Source organism: Phalacrocorax aristotelis, chromosome 8 (assembly GCF_949628215.1).
Source record: "Phalacrocorax aristotelis chromosome 8, bGulAri2.1, whole genome shotgun sequence".
Lineage (NCBI taxonomy): Eukaryota > Metazoa > Chordata > Aves > Suliformes > Phalacrocoracidae > Phalacrocorax > Phalacrocorax aristotelis.
In genome coordinates this window covers 36,832,821-36,855,134 of record NC_134283.1, presented here as the reverse complement: position 1 = coordinate 36,855,134, position 22,314 = coordinate 36,832,821, and the positions used below count along the sequence as shown (strand labels likewise).

At 40.3% G+C, this 22,314-nt stretch overlaps 1 protein-coding gene across 4 annotated transcripts in view; it reads right to left on the bottom strand.

Moving 5' to 3' along the window:
• Window positions 1-22,314, bottom strand: part of EBF1 (EBF transcription factor 1) — a 282,653-nt gene that overhangs the window by 126,309 nt on the left and 134,030 nt on the right. The gene's annotated exons all lie outside the window — the stretch shown is intronic.

Here is a 22,314-nt window from a genome sequence, read left to right as displayed (position 1 = left end):
TGTGTTATAAACACTGTCTGATTAGTCCACGGATCATCTCTTTGAAATAAGGATGTATAATTTCTCCCATTCTCTGACTGGTAAAACTAAAATACACAGTTAAAACACCACCAGCTATTAAAAGAAACTGGGCTGGAACCTGAGTGACCATCAGATAACTCTTCTACGTGAAATATAAACAGATCTTCAATAGCTTGAAGATTTCACATGTGCAAATAAAGCTGACAAGACTGGGTTTGGGCGCGCGGCAGTCTACACACATGCTTGAGAAATAAAGACTGAAAACAGAAAAGTGATGGACCTATGGAGGGAGCATCAGATGTTTCTTACTAATCTTAATACATTTTTGCCCTTTTTTTTTAAGCTCTAATTGGGTCTTTCATTTGCATCTAAAAAAGGATAGTTTAAGGCTACAATTTAAAACGATGCATTGCAGACAGGCTGCCGAGTCCTCCTGCAAGGATGTGCCCATGAATAGGGTCACAGTGTCACAGACAGCACAGAGAGCACGAACTCACCCATCTCACTGCCTTTTCCTGCACGACCCCTATAATTTTGTGGGTTTGGCAAACACAAGGGGCAATTGTGTCAGCCAGGGTCAAGCTGCCATTGTGGGGGGTTTGTGGGCAGGACTGGTATCTGAGGGAGAGGGGTTGTGTCACGCTGGGTCAAGATACTGCAATTGTGGGTGCCAATTTGGCAGCTACGAGGTGGGTTGCAGTTGTTTTCCAGGGAGGGAAGAGAGGACCGTACAGGCAGCTCTGGAAGATATAGTTTGAACTGAAGCTGTATCTAGAAGGTTTGGCACTGAGAAGGAAGGAAGTGAAGATAGATGAAGGAAGTGGGGACACTGCAGAGGCACAAAGCATCTGGGAGCTGCAATGGTTTAGGATATCTGTAGGGGAAGATGCAGCCTCCAAAGGGATCGGTGACTTCAGCATCCTTTATTGTCATGAGTATATCATCTTACTCAGCAAATAGGTGCATTTTCTCCAGCAGCAGAACCTGGAAAACAACACATCCCTCAGTGTGTACACCCATGAGAAACTGGTATATTGGGGGAGAGGTTTCACAAGCGCATTTCACAGCCTAATTCTACTTTGGAACCACCTCCTAATTCAGCCTTTTTTCCTTTCACCTGCCAATGCACTTGGAGATGCTGAATTGTGAGTCAAACTGTAACTTGAACGTGATCAAACTCCTGGCACATACAGTTCCAGCAAAGCAGAACTGTGGAGTTTGGTTTTTCTCATTTAAAGGCAGTGAATAAAAAAAGAAAAAATCATGAACAGAAATGCATACCTTGAGACCACAAGTCCAAAGGAAATACTCTGCTAATTGCAAGGGTGTATTAAAGTCATGAACTAAGTAAACTAATTTGCTCTTGGCATACTTTCTATACCTCCCAGGTTTCTGTTTAGAACCTCTGTTTAGACATTTCACAATCTGAATCTGGTGAAGTCTGAAAAAGGCCTTCAGAAGAAGGGGAGAAAAACTCAGGCAACTGGTGTAATAAGCAGCTTTTGGAACTTGATCTGGTTTTCTATTAATTTGCAATAAAGATTTGATTTCTAACTCAAAAAAAATCTGAATGGTTAATCTTCTATTTTCATTATTTTGACATTTCTGTTTACCTTTTAGAAACGCTATCAGAGGCACAATGTGGCATTGGAAAGCTAAATGCTAACACATGGAGTGCTCTACGACTGCAAAAATTTCTCTCATACTTTTGCAAATACCAGAGCCAAAATCAACAGTACAAGTTTGATTTTCTTCATCATGAATTGACAGCTTATTTATCTCTAAGGAAGAACTTTCTAAACCCCTTAAGCTTCCAAACAACTGAGGAAGGATTCTGCTGACTATTCAAAAATATTGGTGCCTCATAAAATTATAAGCTAAATTATTCAATTCTTTGTGTGTTCCTTCCAAAAGGAAAGAAGTATGCACCATGAATTGCAACAGACTTCATGAAAACAAAAGTCAAAGGAAAGATCTGCCAAAAAACTTCCTTATTAGGAGGGTGTCTTTCATCTGATATTAAACCTGTGATTATCTGTACTGTGCATAAAGTCCAGCTAAACAATTTTCATGGTATCAGCTGATCTTAAATACATATAGACCTTCAAACACTTGGTCAAGTCTCATTAAAAGTCAAAGTTTAACACATGCTTCAGTATGTGCAGAACAATGACAGATTTACATGAAATGCTCGATTACTTTCTTGAATTACGGCCTTCACCACTTCATACTCCAGTGAAGGTAAACATGATCCTCCTCATAATCCTGGATGATGCCAATGCTTCATTACAGCAACAAGAGCACAGGCATTGCCAAATTGCCACTGCAGCAGAAATAATGATTTCTGGTGACTGTTAGGCGGAGTGAGATGCTACGTAAACACTGTCCTGGAGCCGTACAGGAGAGAACATAACCCTGCCGCTGCAGTACCCAGCTAAAGCAAACTCGGACCCCCTCAGCTGCTAGCTGCTGTGTGTCGGCATCTCCCACAAACGCTGCCTTCCAGTGAGCTAACTGCTTGTTTGCAGTAGAGACTTTAAATCAATACACAGCATTGCTGGATACTTTCGTTCCTAACAGATCAAGTATTCAAATGTGCAATCCAAGTAACATTCCACTTGCCAGTAAAACACCCAATGTAACTCATTCACCCATGAAAAGAGCTGTGTCTGAAGTCATCTTTATTTACAATGTGTTTGTGCCATATGTTTGTTTGGAAAGTGGAGGATGAGTTGGAGTAGGTGGCATCTCTTATAGCTTCCTTTTCACATGCTCCGAATTCAGACTCCAACAGTCTGAGCCTTACAAGGCAGTTACTGAGGAGCAGAGCAAGGCACACATTTATTTGCACCAAAACTACATAACATATTTGCTGTGAAAGTGGTCTGTTGGCATGAGCTTGTAAATCAGGAGTCCCCTGTGCAAAATATGGAGTCACTCTGCTCTAAAACCAGTGTAACAGAGAAATCAGACCATGCGCCACTTTACTTCTACCGCCCAAGCTGCAAAGTGGGTATAAAAATTACCAATCAACCAGGAACAGGCTATGAGTTTTTCTGAACATCAAACTGGTAAAAATTCAGAATTTTTATTTGTCTTAGAAGTCTGAAATTTTGAAATTTATTTTCTTCTGAAATTAAAATAAAAAACAACATGCTGTGAAAAAACTAGAAATTGTACCTGGAATACCAGAATCACCTTACGCAAGGCATGAAAGAAGTATGCAATATGCAAAATCTGCAATTTCCTCAGACATCCTGCTGGCCACGGCGATGTATACCATGGTGAAGTGAAACTTGATAACAGGAAAAAAAACCCAGAATTCAGGTTTTCCTGTTTCAAGCTCTCAGATGACCCTATCCTTGGAGCTAATGGAGAAATCTCAGAGAGCAGGAAAGAGCCCACAAGGAAAACATAAAACCACCAGGAGCAGGAGGTGTCTCCAGCTGTATCTTACAACATTTTCATACACTTATTTTTCTAAAGTAAGAGACCTTTTTCCACCACAAACTGCAAGAAAAACATCACACCATAAAATCAAATATATGTTAAAACCATGCCTGAATGTATTCAATAAAAAAAAAAAAGCCATTATTGAAAGCACGGTTCCATCCTGAAACTGGTATTTTTGTAAGCAATTGCATCCAAAAGGGATGGCTTGTTTCTAGGTTACTCTGCAGAGTGGCTGTCTCAAGAGAGATGAAAGAGCAAAGGTAGGTCTTTCCTGTATATCCCTATCAAGATATTAATGGATGTGATGGGAGAACGCCTGAAGTGATGTCACTGGAGGCAGAGTGCACACACTGTTATTCCATAATGGAGCAGGAGAGATGAGCCACAAACACTAGAGAGGGAGAATGCTGATGAAAATCAAGTAAACAATAGCGAAATGGAAATTCATTTGGAATAGAAGCTTTTGTGAAATGGGATAAATGGGCACAGTTAAGTCCTCACAAAGGGGATGTGGACCATATGAAGGAGCAGAATAAAAAGAACAGCAGCATCTGATACTACAAAACAAGTCTCTACAAGAGACTCCACCGTTCAGAGGGTCCTAAACCCGTGCGTACCACTCTGTGAACCCATTCAAAAATGTCATCCTGTAGGGCCTTTCTAACCTACTGCATTGCAACACACGTAGCGTTTTTGTAAGTCAGCAAAGCAACTCATTTTTGAGGATTGTCACAAAGCAACAGGAAATGCATCTTGCAGCATAAATGGTCATCCAGCATAGAAGGGAGATTTTGTGTTAAAATTATATGTGCACACACATAAAACCAGTTCCCTGGGGTAAGAGACATTACATAACACCCCTACTATTTGCTAAATGTAATTTCTGTTTACTGAAATAAATGAAGACAGGTAACTACTGTAACCGCAGAATTATAATAATGAACCGGCCAACAGATGGCAGCTAAACCAAATCACTTGATTTAAATAAGATCTGCATTCTCTTCAATCGGGCAAGTTTTGCAAACAGATTTAAGTCGACTACCAGATAAAAATCAAGCAATTTCAGAGTCATGCTTGCTTGTAATGGATTATAACTTTACTATGAATTATGTCTCTGAACCTGCATGTGTATGAAACCAAACAGTACTACTGTGGCAACTGACGGGGAGGGGAGGTGAGGGGGAAATATCTCTCTATTTAATTTTGCTCACCAATGATATCATTAATACAATGAAAATAATGTGCTGTGCATGAATCTGGCTTCTGATGGCAGCACTTTGAGATACTGAAAAAATACAAAGCCGGAACAGAGTCCTCAGGCACTCAGTGAATATGAATAAAAAAAAAAAAAAGCACAAGAGAGCTTTCTGGCCTGAGGTTAGAGGCAGAGGTTGGCATTATTTTACATTAGAAACAATTCACATTCAAAACTGTAATTGATAGCAGTGAAGTGTTAGGGAAAAGAGACTGTGGTGTTCAGGCAGGCTGACCTGCCAATCAAACTCAACCTTTCTTTGAATGAATAAAAGCTTCATTGCCCTATTTAGTGCTGCCTGCCCAGATCCACATAAGTACCCTGTTTGTCAAGTTTATGTGCACTGCCCCAAGCTACTCAGACACCCATGCTCAGTAATAACTTGAAATCATCAGTGATTTTTGATAGGGTTTCTTTTAAAACATTTAGTGTTAATTTTACTAAGTCCCTGGGACTTAAAGAAACAGGAGGGCAATATTTCCACTCTGCTTTGTACAAAGACTGACAGACAATTGTGCTGCTGCTATAGTTAAGGTAGAGAGAGGCTGTCGGCTGTTTTTTTTTTTTAAACATCTGTGAAACCCTGTAGTCTGAATGCTGCAGGCAACAGCTCCTTATCATTACAGGGAGGAAATGCTTGTCTTGATACCTTTTTTTTTTTTTTTTTTGCCTCTCCTCCAGGCAGGAGAGCTCTTGTAAATAGAACAATTGGCCCTTTGCTAACCATTTGATGGGAGACTTCGGTTTTTCACGATTCCTTTCCTCTCCCAATTGCTGCCAGTCCATTACGCCCCTTACAGCACCAAATGCACTGCTCTCATCCTGATGCACTTATGAGTGCTGGAGACAACAGAGTTATTTGCTGCAGTCACGTTGTTCTTTTTGTTTGCAAACAGACTGCCTTTGGAGGTCTGCCTGTCTCTGCTGAGAGGTGTGGTGAGTGTTCAATGCTGAACACATTGGCCAATGTGGTTGATCACCTAAACTGCAGGGTGCTGTTTCTGCTCCTTGCTTGAGGAACACCATCTTTACTCATGCAAGTCAGTAGGAAGCTGATCTTTCAGGAGATAGTAGAGAGGATGGGGAAAAGGTCTGTAAGCAGAAGATACACAGGACGTTTAAGAAAGGACCTCAGTGCCCTGCTGCAATTATCACCTGCTTCTTTCCTACGGTCCCCTCCCTGCTAGCAGTCTTTCACTCTTAAATGGGAAGTGGGTGTCTGGCCACTATGGAATACAGGTCAGTGCTTTTGTGCGACGAGAAGTGTTAGACCTCTGCAAGGTCAGGCGACACGGGTTTTAAGGACTGATTCTGACACCTCTGTTTGCTGAGGTTAGCGCTGAGAGCTCCCTACTCTGAACATGAACACTGACAAATATTCTCCAGGTAGAGGATCTGCTGCTGTCTGCACAGCTCACCCCCCATTTTACTTGATTAACTTGTGTGAGAACCACTTGTTCTCACAGCTTTTGTTTCTTGCTACCTCCTAAATCTCCCTCTTAGCAAGCATATAAAGCCCAGTTTAATTCAGACATGTCCACATTTGAAGTTTCTCGTAAAGCTGCAACAAAAACTCCTGCTGGGAAATTAGTTCACTGTGTGCAGATATTCCTGTTGATATATGATAAACTACCTATAAATAAAAATAAGAGCTCCTCACAGAGTACAAGAACAAAAACAGTGTCACCATGAGAAAGCCGACCTCCAAAGACAGCTTAATTTCAAGACCTGATTTAGCAAGCAAAGTTTCTGATTACATTCAGCCACTGCTTTTTCAGTTCTCTTCACAAGTGATTGTGGGGAAAAGCTACTTTTGTAAGTGATAACTGAATGTTGCAGCAAACAAACCAGGCAGGAGTCTGTGATAGAAAAAGTAGGAAGGAAATCTTTCTTAAAATGCTTACACAGCTATTAAAGGAGACAGAGAGAAGAAAGTGAAGCGGAAAAGAGGAGTATTCGCCCAACTTCTGCCTTTTAAACCACTGTCCCTCTTCCTTAGTCTATTGTCTCTGGGTTTTAAATATCTTCTAAGCTGTATTTTCAAAGGGGAAGCTCTGTGTACCAGCAAACAGACAAGTTGATTCAAAATAGATTCATCAGGCTTCAAAGGATTATTGTTTGCAAAGAGATAGTACAAACATTACTATTTCACAGTACAGCTATGACATTATTAACCTACTGTGCAAGGATTTTATTGCCAGATTGGTTCATTTATCAAAAATAAGGGAAATTCAAAGCACCATAAGGAAACTAACATTTCAGCAGGCTTGGCTTTCACTTAACGTCATTAATCTATCTATTTACACAAGAGGCAAAAGTGTTCGTTTGTGGTGTCTCACAGTTCAGCATAAGAGCCTTGATTCAGTTTCTGAGCATCAGTACATCAATACTGCACTTGGCAGCACAGGAAATATTAGTATTTTTGCTATGAAATTAATTCTTTTTACTTGCAGTGTCCCTTCCCTAGCTAAGTCCTGGGATGAGGATGGCAGTTGCTATATGTGGAAAGTGTATACATGCACAAATACAGCTAACACTGGAGAGAAGAAAAAGACACTTGAATACTGCAATATACATGTCATTAAAAGAATGAAAACTTTTATATGTAAGAATTTGTGTCTTCATGTCATGGTATCACAAGGTAAAAGCAAAGGGTGTGCTGGGGGAGGAAACACCGAACAATGACTCTTTCTTTTTTTTTTTAGAGAAACTGATGGCAAACATCTCAATAATTCATGAAGAAGCAATTGATTTTTTTGGCTGGAAGGACTGGATCCTTTCGACTTGTCCTCTCCAGAGGAAAAGCTCATTAACACAGAGGTGTGGGGGGCGGGGTGTGCGTGTGTGCATGTGTGCACACGTATATTCTGGATGAGTGTGCATGTGTTTGCGCAGACAGTATTTAGGTGCATATTTTCATTTAACTTTTAAACCTCTCACACAAATGTGATATTATATCTTTATCTATACAAAGACTAGGGATCAAATGCACAAATACACATGCACAAAGTGAAAATTCCCTTATGGATTTTCATTACCATATTCAGACTTCCTTATTCCCAAAGACTTTCATGAAGACCCTAAATTATAGCCTTTTAATTGACCCACCTCCAAAGCACGCAGAGTGCTGAGATCCCAAGATGCATATAGTATTTTTGCAATACATTATGGGTCAAATTCATTTCAGGTACAACCCCTTTGCAGTGACTAGTTATATCTTTTGAGAACGTTAGCCCCCAGAGTACAGTGACAGCAATTACCCCTATTTTCCTGCAGGAGAAATTACAATATATTTGAACACTACTAAAAGCCCAGGAAAATGTGCTTATAGTCATGGCTCCCTCAGATGCCTAATAATGGAAATTATAATGTCTCCAGTTCAGCCTACTGGGTTTTGACCCCAATGGTCAAGACACATGAGGAATCCTTTTTTTTTTTTTTTTCCTTTTCTCCTAATCCCTCTGCTTTTATTATTGTTTTAAAGATTTTTAAAAGCTTTTTCAACTACACGGAAACATAGCATGCAGCACCCCGTACATTATGACTAGGTTTACTTAATCCCACACAGCCAAGGCAAACAAAGTTGAAATAAAGCTGTGACTTCATCCTCATGCCTGGATACTGCAAGTTCATGCCCTTGCATATCACATATAGCATGCACGGCAATAGGTTGGTAGAAAAGTGGAGAGACAAAGGAAAGTTACTAGCCTTAGACTTGAAGGATATACTCCCTGCATGGCGTGCAGGGTATAGGTGGTTATTCTCAATGAGGAACGTGCAATCCACCCCCTATCAGGATTGCGCTGTACCTACCCACACTCCAAAGAAGAGGTTGACACCAGCCCACAGGATGGGCTATTGTGTGTTCCTCTCCTCCAGGTCTCCACATACCTAAGAGCTATTTCTGGACCAAGATGCCTCAGTTCCCAGCTCGCTTTCCACCCACAATGAATTCACTTATACTGGGATATATTTCCTACACCAGTAAGGTGGTGTGTCGGGACACAGCTATTGCTATATAGAACATACCGCAAACCCAGGGGGAAGGTATGGATTATTTCCCCTCTTTCCCATACATGACTGTACCACAGCAAAGCAAACGGAGCTTCACTATATTTAATGCACACTCTTCTGGGCATATAATATTGCCTAAAATTACATTTAAACAATAACAGGAACCAAATAACACTGCCTTTGAAAGTTTAAAGTTTAGCAGCATGTTTTAAAACTCAGAAGATGTGGAATTATTTTGTTTTTTGCCAACTATGAATTGCAAACCCAAATGATTAACCTCTCTGCTGGGCTCCTTGTTTCCAGGGGAAACAGCAGAAAGGACGATTTCTGTGCTTAAATCTCTAAATCTCATTGCACAGAGTAGTGCTGGCAGGTGATAGCTGAGCAGAGGATACATCCTTTTGTCATCAAAACCTTACAAATTATTTATTTGATCAGGAAGGAGAGCTGCAAAAGGCATCATATATTGATAGTTACTATTTTGGGGCAGGTTGCCATTCTTTCCAGTTGCTGTGAGAATAAAGAACCATCTCCTAAAATACACTCAACTCTCCATACATTATATTTTTGGTGTGGATGAACATTGAACTTACAGCTCAGACCACAAAGCTACTACATCTCTCTGTAATGGATTTGTGCAGCATATGATCCCATCAGCTGTGCCCCAGAAACCCTGTGCTTGTTTTTTGGCTTTGCCACTGATCTATTGGGTGAGTTTGGGCTAATCACTTTATCTGGTTGTGCCTCACTCTTCTCTTCTTACCCGCTGTTGCCCATCTTTGACTACTCGTGTACAGTGAGGATGTCTGAAAACAGGGACTGGTTTCTACTGTGCACACAAAACATTATTTAGCATCCCGATTTTTGCTAAAGCCATTATATGGTACTCCGCAATTAAGTAATAACAACATACCTATCCATATACCTATTTTTTTATGTACCCCCATTCAATCCCAGCTGGCACAGCATGCATTTTGGGGGCCATCTCCTCAAGGGAACAGTTCACAGATACTGAACAGTTTTCATTAGCTGACACAGGAAGAGTAATTTGAGTCTGCCCTGGCTCCCAGTTTGTTCTCCAACACTCATCCAAAGCGTTTCTTCTAATGCTGACTAATGTTCTTGAAATTCTCACAATAATAGCTTTTTTACCTCTTTCCACATGATTTTTGTGATGATTTTGTCACGCCATTTTTTAAAGGAGGCTGATTTCTGGATTTCATATGGTGTTGGGAAAACCAGAAAATACATAAACTGCAAAGTGAACCCTTTACTCACCACCATCCAAGACTGCATATATAGAGAAACTAGTACTTCTGTATTTAAAAATCTTCTGATTTTATATTCAAATTCTGGATTGAATTCATTATTCATTCAGAATTCATTATTCTGGAGGGAGCTAGTGTTTGAGCACCTTGGGTTGTCATACTCCCAACCTGACAGATTCAAGGTCCCAAGGAGACAAAAAGGATTTCAGATCTGGAACAAACTTCTTCCAAAGGCAGGGCTTTTCTTGAAGTCTTCCAAAGTATAATACCTACAAACATAATGTCTTCCATAAAGGCAGACACTGAGCCAAGTATCTGTCTCCGCAGTGGCCAATACTAGCTATGTAAAAGGAGAAAATAGGAGCATGGAAAGTGTATCCAACTGTACTCTCCCAGCTTCCAGTAATGAAAACTTCAGGGCTCTCTGAGCCCAGAGATTGTATCTGAGCCCTCATATTTAATAGGCTTTGTCAGATCTATCCTCCTTGAACTTGTTTCTCTTTGAACTCATTTACAGTTTTGACCTCCACAACATCCTGTTGCAATGGGTTCCACAATTTAATTATGCATTGTGTGAAAAAGTACTTCCTCTGTTTGTGTTAAACCTGCTATCTGATCATTTAACCGAGAAATTTTTATTCCTTGTATTGGGAATTGTGAATGCTTATTCCATAATCCCTTTGATAATTTAATAGTCTTGATCATACTTTCCTTCACTCATCTCTTTTCCATCCTAAAGATTCCCCGTCTCTACAAGCTCTTCTCATATATGAATCATTCCACAATCCTAAATATCCCTCTTTCCGCCTCCCTCCCCTGCCCCCACACCTTCCCAAAGATACCTACTTCCTTCACTTGTTTGTGTTCTTCTGATTAGGATGCTGGGAAGTGAAAAAGCAGAAGCTGGAAGAATTACGTTGGTAAATGTTTTGTTCACACAACTCTATTATGTATTTTCTAAATTGTTTCTGTAAGATTTATTTTTCTAATAATCAGGAGAATCAAATAAATGGTTTTCTTAAAACTTGGTTCCTTCTCTCAAACTTCATTCTAACTGCTAGACATTTATTAAAAAAATACATTATGGCCATCACAAAATTGCCAATGAACAGAAAGATGCTGAGTGAAAGACAGGTGCACAGAAGACAAGTTCTTGTAAAATGTGGTTTGATAGCCCCTGGAGTCCAGAGTTTATCAAGGAAGGGATTTTACTAATCTTGGTTACTTTCCATTTCACTGCTGTAATACAGTAGTAAGTGATGCTCCTTTATTTACTTGCGCTACCTGAATTTGATCTGCTTGATCCCCACCACCTTGACAGCCTCGCACTTACTCCCAGTTTTGCATCACGAATAAAGATAATGAGGTCTGTGAGTTACCATGAGTTATTCCGCTCAGCCTTGAGCTACTACTACTGAGCATTTTTAGCTATTTATTCCTGACCATGTTGTCAACAGCTATCCCATGCACTACTCTGTAGATTAGTTTCTTACACATAGAACTAATTAAAGTTCACCTCTGTTAACATTAAGTTCTTGGATAATCTCCATTCTTAATTGCTACTTTGTACACGTTCTCGACCATTTTGTTGGAGTTGGATCCCTCCACATGAAGGCTCAAATCCGTTCATTACCTTCTAGCTGCTTCCTTACATTTAATAACGCAGCCAGGGCAGATAAGGGGATGAACAATGCTTCGTGAGCGACCTGCATAGTCTGCAGTTCATCAGGTGGGGAGACAACAATGTCCACAGAGGTGCTACCCAGCTTGGGCCCAGACATCACTAATCTCTTCCAACAGCACAAAGGAGAAAGGGGAGGCTAAATTTGTGTAAGTGTAAATTTGGCACTGCTAACATCCCACCTGCAGCAAATGGGGAACAGCATCTAAGTACTGGCTCCAAGTGACAGGCCTTTGGCCCACTCCAGAGCCTTGTAGTGAGATTCATAGTTGTCCCCTAACGTGTCCCTCTGCTTCTTTCTCCAGACTCCAAGTTAGTTTTCCTTTTTTTCCTGTGAAGACCATTGTGAGCATTTCCCTGCTACAGATTTCAGAGCTTGCAGGGTGCAGTCACCTGCAGCTCCTTTTTCTGGATTGTGATAAATGAGCAACTTCATAGAGTTTTCACCTTTTACACTTCTGGGACATAATTTGACTTGTCCAAAGCTTCACTTACTCTCTCCGTGACTCTTAAAAGTCCTTCCTGTTTCTTGTTATTGTATGTATAGTAGAAGCATATCAGTCAATGGCATCTCTCCAGGATTTTCTTTTGTCAACTGTGAGGGGCAAAAAAAGCCTTTCAATACTTCATAGCAGCCTCTTGGTCTTCTGTCAAGAAATTTCATGACATCTATCAGAGGACCCTGCTTTCTCCTGAAAGTTTCTTCTTTTGGATGTGAAATGTTTCTGACTGTGGGGGCTCTAGGGGCTTTTCTAAGTAGACAGTTCCTTTACCAGCTGTGCTGGTAAAAGTTCAGAACTCGCCTCTAGTTCATTCTGCAGTCTCAGCTGCCACTTTGCAGCCTTCGTGTTTCCTTACTAGTTTTTGAATTTCTTGCTTATTTCTATTGCCCTTGTTTATGCTTAGTGTATTGATTACATGAGAGCATGCGCAACTAATTCCTCATTGGCTGACAGCAGGGCTTTGAGACAGGCTCTTCAGAGCTAACAGTGGGACCTTGCACAGCTTGACTCAAAAGATTAAGACCTACAAACATCTTACCTGGACAGCCACAAGATGGGGACAAAACCCACCACACCTTCCCTGAATGGGCCATACATTTTTGAGGGGATTAGTCTACAGTGTACCAACTCCTGTTACTCAAGTGTCTCCCTACATTGCATCCTCAAAAATTACCATTTCTTCCAAAATATGTAGATATTCAAACGTAGCATTATGGCCGCTCTATTTAGTCTTCAGATAACAAAACTGTCCAAACAGCCTTCACTTAAAAATAAATCCTCTGCATAATGTCAACATTCAGAAGTTAATCTCTCTGATTTCCTCTCACACCAGGATTTAGTGTGACGTAATGAAGTAGGAAGAGGGCAGGGGAATCTGCACCAACAAAAACCCCAAAACAGACAAAACAAAACATCACAGATAAAACTAAAAGCATAGCAAGGATTCTAGTACTTGTAGCATAACAGGTTTTCTAGCATCTGCTTTGCCATTGAAGTTCCATGTATTTTATGCTGCTTGTGAATTTTCCATTCCTGATATGCCAGGGGTTTTGGCACAGGAAGAAAGTGCTTGTACCAGGAGAAAATGCAGCAAAGCTGGCCACAAGTAGGAAAGCAGAGGAGATGGCTTGAAGCTGTGTAAATGAAACCTAAAGCTTTTTTCAAATGACAAGCAGTGAAACGTAAACACTCTCAGTCATGATGCCCTCTTTAGGTTTTTGAGATAACTGTTAAGCTAACTAGGACATTATACACTTCCACAAACTTGTTTCAAACTCCTGGAAAACTCCAGCAAAAAGCTCTGCATCCCTTCCCACTCAGTGGTATAAGAGTTGTCCCTACCAGTTTGAGAACCAAACCTCTACTACTTGACTCATAGAACGAGCAAAAATTGCCCTAATGTGAAAGGACGTTCTGCAACCTCAGTAATGCAATTACAAGGGACACAGCAGGAAGAAAATTTCAACATGGGGGAGAAGAAAAGACTGAAATAATAGATTTGTGTTCTCTTGGCAAAGCTGAAGCAGCTGAAAATGTGAGCTTGATGAAGCAAACCAAATTAGAGTGGAGAAAAAAAACAGGAAGGAAAGGAGAGAGGACTGACTCCAAAGAGAAAGAGTTCCTCTAGTTTCCAGCAGATCTTCGAAGAGGTGTTACCAAATGAGAAGGTAAAAGACTCATCTGAGACACAGAGCAGCAACCAACAGCTGGGAGAAAATGAACGGGTCAGGAAGAACATGTGATTATTTTGAATATGGTTAATGGGGGAGAAGTGGTCCCTGAACTTATCTAGGGTGAGGTCACTATTGGTGACGTTAGCTCTGCAGAGCACTACCATTGTTCTCCCTGAAGTCTTCCCCTTTGGACGGTCAAAAGAAAATAACTGTTTTCACCATCTTCTCTTTTAATTTCAAGACACGGTGATTCGGCCCCAGCTGTTTCCACACCCTGCTTTACATCTATGGTCCATCTGACCTTTTCTCCCTCCCCCACCCCCAGCTATTTCCTCTCTGAGCTCCTCAGAACAGCTTATACCAAACAATATTTAGCTCTAATTCATTCTTGCTCCATTTGGTTACTTCTCTCAGCTACAAAACACAAAATAGCTGCACTCCCTGATGAGACAAACACAAAAACCTAACGAAATTATTGGCACTGTTAAATTCTTCTAACATGAAAGTCAACACTGCCCCAGCCCCCTCTCCCTCATTTTCAATCTCTAGCATATATATTATTAACCACCTTTTTTATTTTGCTGCTTATGAAAGAATACATGGTCGATGCGATCTTGTGTCCCTGGGATTAGGAGTTAAGACATCCCCTATAAATCAGTGTAATCTTTGTAACAGGACATTGTTGCATTGAGCATTCCTGTCTGTATGATGCATTTTCAATTACTCTACATGTTTTCTACTTAGTAAGCCAGCTTAATTCTTCGCTATGTCACAATATTAGAACATGTCCCAGGTTAGAAAAAAGGAGCAATCTTAGAGCCCTTGTAAGTTGTTTAGCCTCTGGCACTTATAAATCCAAAAACACAAGGGAAATCCCTTTTCCTTGCTTGTAATATGCCTTTAGATTTATTACTTAAAGAATCTGTTCACTTAATCCTCGGCTGAGGTCAGGGTTCATCTACATTCTAATAAAGGTTTTAGTAAGAGTAAGACAAAATAATAATAAAAAAAAAAAATCAAAGAGCTGTATATACCTGTATGAGCAAGCAATGCTGCAGATGAAGTATATTCCCAAGTAAATTCTCCACCAGGAAAGAAAACGAAGCAGAAAAAAAAGCAGGATGCTTTAAATTACTCTACACAAATCCAGACCATCTATCTTGGGCTGCTCTCTTCGACAGCTTGGCCAGGGTGGGCAGGCAAGGCAGAGGCTAAAGAGCTCTTTAGGGACCAAATTACTGTTTCAAAATGGGCCTGCTGCTCCAAGTATATGACAACATTATCTGAGAAATGTTACAGACATTGTGTGTCCTTCAGAGTTCCACTAACACATCTCCTGTGATTGCAGGCATGTGTCACTACCAAAAAAAAAATTACAAGAAAAGATGTTCATTATAAATAGACTCAAGGATATCTGGATGTAGAATTAGGAAAATGACCAAAATATGTCTATGAAACTTATTAGCATTTTATGTTGATGATCACGTTTGGATTTCCAGAAAACTAGTGCACAGATGTTTTATGTTGTCTCTGTCTTTTCAGGGGGGGCTTGTTTAATTTACTGGGTTTTGTGTTGGAACAAAACAGTGCTACAAATTCCCTAAGAGGTACAACGAGAAAGAAAGAAGCAAGATAATACAGAAAAGTTATCTTAGCCTGTATTTCTAAGAATCTGTGTGTGAATGAGCCCGTCTGTGTACATCTGTGTGTTCAATTAAAAAAAAATATTTTTTCACCACTGCAAATGAAAGACACTCTCATTTTTGAAGGAAGATCTCAGAGAAATCTATATATACACTGGGTTCTAGCTGCTTCCACGGAAAACCAGGCAAATGCAAGTCCACTGAAATCATGGTCATTTCTGTATTCACGGACCAAAGCTACCACAGGCACAGCACACATTCTGCACCTCAACTTTCTGGTTTAAGAGAACAGCTGTGCCCTACACACCTCCTCACAACTGCCCCTCTGCAAAGTTCTTCAGTGATGCTCCTGGCATAGTGGTGCATGACCCTTTCCAGCAGCAAGGGACAGAGTTCCGCTCAGCTCACTGCATCCCATGAGAAGCCATGCAGGTGTACTAGTTTTCCATAACAAGCTCACACAACTGATGCATTCTGAGACTACAAGAACCAAAGCCTACAGATTTTTTTGTCAATCCTGAGACACCAGCCTCAAAACGCGATGCACTGACTAGGGTTTCTTTCCAGTAACACAAGCAGATACCCTGCATCAGAGAAATATTTTAACACAAGCAAATACTCCACATCCAACAAGTATTTAACAGATGACTTGTACAAATACTACCAATACAAAAAATCACTGGGATTTTGTAGTTTACTGTGATGTCCTAATCCCTGCCCTGCACATAAAAGCACCTCATCTGTGTAGCATTTCCAGGATTTCTCCTACTTGTTAATCCAGAACTAGAACAGAACCTCCCGCACTTGCTGCTACTGATACTTCATGAACGAAGAAAATCCAATTGCAGCTACCAACACTGATTGAAATAATGCTGTTACACAGAATGCTGAAGGTACACATTCAACCACATGCAGTTTGCCCTTTTTTCAGAGATGTTACTGCATGGAACATGCCTCATTCATGTTATTGTGACACAAAGCATGGCTTCTGAAGTGGAAGAGAGGAAATATCACATTGCTTCACTTTTCCTACATCACCTCCTCCAGACTCCAGACCAAGTTTCTATGGAAAGTGAGGACACAAAGTTGAAGGGACAAGAGAATTCCCCTCTTTTCACTGGGCCCTGCATCTGGCCTTGCCTTGCAGGTCCTGGGCCCTGATCTGGCAGTGTGATACTGCGTTCAAATTGGAAGTCTTCTGCATCAACATAGGAACAGGGAGCTAAGTTATAAGATACCAGGAAAAGGACTGTATTTAATCATGTTTTCTCCAGCACAAGCCCGTTATCTACAATAACAAACAAAACTTACACTCTTGAATTATACCAGGTGGAACAGTCATTTATTCATTAGGTTGGGAAAATTGCTAAGTTGTCAGAGGGCGCCTACTGTGAAATGTTTGCACAGAACTATGTTCAGCCCTGTTTACAAACAGGAGATAAGAGGATTCAGAGGGAAATTTCCATACCATAAGCATCTATTAGGACTACTTGTTCTGCTGGTATACTGTAAGTTCTTATTTTTATTTACTTCAGTCTCCAGATAAAAAAAATCAATTTAAAAAAACCCAACAAACTAACAATAATTAAATCACTCTTCACTGGAGAGGATCTCAGAAATCAGGTGCCAAGCTGAGAACCCCATTCTCCTCACAGCAGCACTGAGCCCTCAGTTCAGCACATGCTAGTATTACAGAGGGCCTTTCCTTCCTTTCCAAAAGCCAGAAATAGAACCGATTTAAGATAACCCAACCCCACATTAAATTATTTTTTTACAGTTATGGGTACTGACGGACTGATTTTTTTTTCTTGATCTATGATATATGACTAAGCCCGTTTCTGTTCTTATACAGATTTATACCATCATAGCATCCCTGGCCTCCATACCACTCTGTTCATTTACACCACTAGGTATTAGGAGCAAGCATATCATCTTGCTCATGTGTGTGGTCCTCACTGGCATATACACAGATTGAGAGCCATTATATTATGGCTAAATCATCCTTCATGAACTGAGTTCTCTTTGTCAGCTGGCACTGGACCTCTCCAGAGCTGTGTGAGTGCATGATGATATGTTTTCATGTCATTGATAAAATAATTGATTAGTTGAAAAATATGGGTTATATTAACACTTTGATATGATTATAAATTCATTTCCTCAAGTCTTCAGCCAGGTAAGCCCTTTACCAATATGAACATTTCCACTGCATATGAGCAAACATTTTTCTGAGGTATTCCTGATGTTCTGGACATAGTTTAAATTACAAGTCTTCCTGGGAAGCAAATTATTGCTATTCTGGTCAGAGCTCATGCTCCAATCCTAAAAGGAGCTGACTGCCTTCTGTTGGCTGTCTTTCCCCAACCTCTAAAGGCTTAACTCAAGCCACAAAAGTTAGTGGCTGGAAACCAAAGGCAATCACCCTTCTCCCGATTAAATCCCAAATTGCCATCTAAAGTTCCCCACATTCAGCTTTCCAATCCCCTTATTAGACTATTTTAAAAGCAAACCACAGTGGGGTTCCAACAAAGACCATGTCTCATTGTTACAGGCTTGACTGTCAGTAACTAAAGATGTCACACATGCAGAGTGTGCCCTGTGATGAGCAACCGTGTCAAAGGAGGTTCTCTGTTAAAACACTGATACTTTAAGAGTGGGATTTTCAAAAGCACTCAGCATTCACATAACTGTTCAATGGCAACGCTCCCCAGTTAGGCCAATATTGAACACTTTTGAAAATCCCATCCTACATGTTTACACAGTCTTTTAATCATTTCTGTCCAGGCTGGCAGGCCCTGGGTGCCAGAGAAAGAAGAAAAGTATTTCACAAGGCAGAAATAAAAATAAGGAGAAAAAAAACCTCTAAGGTACAACAACTCCTTTAATAAAAGGTTGTTGCTTTTAAAGGGTAAAATAGTTCACATTTTTAACCCAAAAAAGCTAAGAGTAAAAAAACACCTACAAATAAAGCAGTAATCCAACAGCATCAAACAGTGCAGCCTGGATACATGTTTAAAGTCAAAGGCTTAATAACTAAATGAAAGAATACTGAATATCATTAGAAATTAAGACAACGTATTCTGTTATATCAGGGAGAGCTGATTAAATGAGCAGTTTGTTCTACAATTTGGTCAGTGGCATTTTGGCATTACAGTATAAATGTGTGAGGATTAAGTCATTTCTCAGCTTTCCTTGGCAGAGTCTTTTATTATTTACAATATTTACTTCAGGGAAGTCTTGGCGTATGTCATATTTATCTTGCTGAAAAATGGGCCCGTAAATGCATATCACCTCTCGAACAAAGCAAAGCATTGTGATACTAATTTGGTTCATGAAGTATGTAATTCAGCCTCTTTGCACAGAGGCAACATTTGTCTCCTGCTTTATTAAACAACTATAAAACCATTTTTTTTACTTGGTGCTGCGACACTCCAGGCCACTGCCACACACACGTTGGCCTTCTGGAGGGCTGCCTGCACACAGGAATTGTCATCTTTCAGCCTGCACCCACCACCACCAGTGTGAACACGGACAGGGCTGCAAGACCAGAAGCTATGTACTGATCAAGCACTTTCAGCGGTTGGGTATAAGTGTGGCAAGTCCTCAGTGACAAAGCAAAGAGAAACTCTCTGCTAACTTCTTTATTGCCACAACAATCAGCTTTTCCCACCCAAAATTCTCAGCTCATACAACAGCTCTTGCTGCAAAGTGTTCATCTTGTCAGCCCAGCTAACAAGATCTGACTCCAGAAGGTTAGGACACAGGGTGAGCACAGAGCCTGCTCATTTCAGAGAGTTGATTTGGGAATAACAGCAAGTAGAGGCATGTCACACACTCCCAGAACACCAACACAGCAAAAACCAGTAGCATTAATGACTTCACCTTCTGGCAAAAACTCCCTCTCCTACCAACAGAAATGCACAGTATTAATACCCATGGATCCAGATTTGCCCATATCATTACAGACTCTGGTGGTTTACTTTTCAGTAGTCACATTTCTAATGACCACTTCCACCCGTCAAGAGCTCTTTCATGCTCCATTTCAGACTCTGTCCTAAGCAAGATCTTCACTACCCCACCTATAACATATGTCTTAGGAGCTCTACACCTGCCTGGTGTTTATCACCACCTGCGCTATGAAATACATGAACTGCTGTAAAGGAGCAGGAAAAGAGAGATGGAGAAGATGAAATGCAAAAAGGCGACCTCCAGTTATGTCTTATACACAAATGGTTTAGGAGTAATTTGATATTACAGAGCAACCAAGTATGGGGGAGGGAGGAATTATGTGTGCAGCTTACAAATGCAGAGAACACACACTCGTTTTTAGTGAATTGAGAGTGTTTAAAATAATTTCACAGACAAGATACACTTATCACCACAGGTGGCCTGTGTAATAGATGTTTTAGTTGAAGATGCAAAAATTCGGAGTAGCAGGAATTGTTGATTACAGACGAGAGTGTTTGCACTTAAAATCCTATCAAAACTGATCTTTGTAAGTAAATAATATTAGACTAATCTATTCTCCAGAGGTTATTAAGTGTGTACTCAGAAAATGGCATTGTCAAAATGTTAATTAATTCAAGCAAATGGGGTAAGGGGGAAAGGAACTGCTTTCATGAAAGTTTCTCATTTTCAAAAATATGTTAGACCAAGAGCTGATCATAATAACAAATACCTTGGTTTTAAGTGTTGTTTGCCATGAAAAAGATTATGCAAATACTTTCTTTACACGTGGAGCTATTATGATTGATATTCTAAGTAAGAGATAACCAGAAAGAGAACAAAAACCCAAAGCAAAGGCAAGACCTCTGTGTCCCTCGTTCTCCAAACTGCATCCAATGCACTGTCATGTACCAGCTTAGGACTCACCATCTGGTTTTGTTCTGAGATGTTGTTGGGCCATATAGTGTTCCACATAGGAAAAGATTACAGGGTCAAGACCCAAACTACCAACAGCCTAGCTCAGGGCCTGCTCCTAATGAGGCAGTCACCTCCCATTAAAAAGAAAGAGAAGAGGCAAGAAATTATGGGAAACATTAAAATAAAGCTAAGTGCTTCAGAGTTGTCGAACAAAGATATTGCTTCAATTCCCTTTTATTCACAGCACCTACTCTGTGTAGCTGCCTGAGTGATATTGGTCCCAGGCCAGCAAAGCAAGCACTCAAGAACTGCTGAGTGCTGTCTACCATTCTCCCCTGCTGTACTTTAGCTTGACAGCCCTTTTTCCTTGCTTGATTTGCTCCAAAATTGGGATGTCACACTGTCCTTAGCCACAGTTGAAGATGATAGAATAGCAACTCTCCTTATCCACAAGCCAAAACACTTTACAGTAACAATTAACTAAAGCTGTTAGCTATCAGTCTATCTATTTTTCTCATATTTGTGCTCCATCCTATTTCCCCATTTTCCTTCTATAAAGCAAGCATTGTCCTTCAAACTACCATGTTCTTACTATCATGCTGCTTCATGAGCTTCCTATGCTGCCACCTGTCAATTAATTTCTCTCTCTTCAACATAGATTTTTTACAGGTGCGAGCTACCTGGGATTTGTTGCGCCCAGCAGGAAAAGGCACAGGCTGGCCGATGGTCATCTAAACAAAGACAACTGATACGGCAGGGCATGTTCCCTGGACTATTGTCTGTGAAGATGTGCCACTGCTTGGGACAGCCTGAAGGATTGACTCATGCACCCAGTCACTTACAGAAAATTACAGAGGACAAAAGGACATATAACAAAATGGCATTAAAATACAATGATGCATATAGGACGGAAAAAGGCAGTTTTGTCCTAGGAAGTTTTAATTGCCATTTGTCTGAAAAACTCACATAACTCAGCCATTAGTTCTAAGTACTACAGCTTTCCTTAAGAAAGGAGGACAAAAGCCAGATAGCCTCCATAACAACCTTAGCATCAAATACAGTGGCTTCTACTAAAGAACACCGTTCTGTTTTTTTCATCGTGTTCCACATATATGGAATATGCCTCAAAATAATGGCAATAATGCTATGAAAAGATAGTTATTTTTATTATTACAAAGAGGAACCAACAATTTCCATCTAACTAGAAGAACATAAAAACATAAAGCCACTGTCTGAAAAAAAAAAATTAAAAGTGCATTGGTGGGTTTATGCCTTGCTTGGTCCCCATGGTCTTGTGTAGACCCTGTAAGCAAACACCTAATGTAGAAAAACCTGCCATGTGCTGCTCAGATGGTATTAAGGACAGGTACATATTACATCCATCTTGCAAAGATAAGAAGCAGTATAAATACACATAGTGGGAAGTAAGAAAATACAGATCTGTTATCAATCCATGGTTCAAATTCTGAAACTGCTGCACACACAGAAGATCCAATCTATGACAGTTTTGCACCTATAGACACTGTATGGGATTAGCTTCTACCACATTTACTAACGCAATGGATGCAGATTTTCCCTTTGGATTTTTCTATAAAAAACATAACGTCCAGGTATTTCATGCATATATTTTCAGCTACCAGTAATCAATTGCTTGCCAGCAGCTCACAGCAATTACACACAGCGACCATTATACGTGCATGACTATCCTATACCACGCTTTCAGTGTTCTGAATGCTAAAAATAATAATAAGGGGCACAGTCGAGATGCCTTAATAAACTTTGTCACAGATTGGAATTAAGACTTGGAATTTTTCATCAGAAAAACAGGCATATAATCCTTCTACAAGAAAAACTTCCTCAGAACAGTGCCTATCCAATGCCAACCAAATCTACACATTTTCTTCCATGCATCAATGCCACTTCGTTCAGACTGGCTGGCTTTT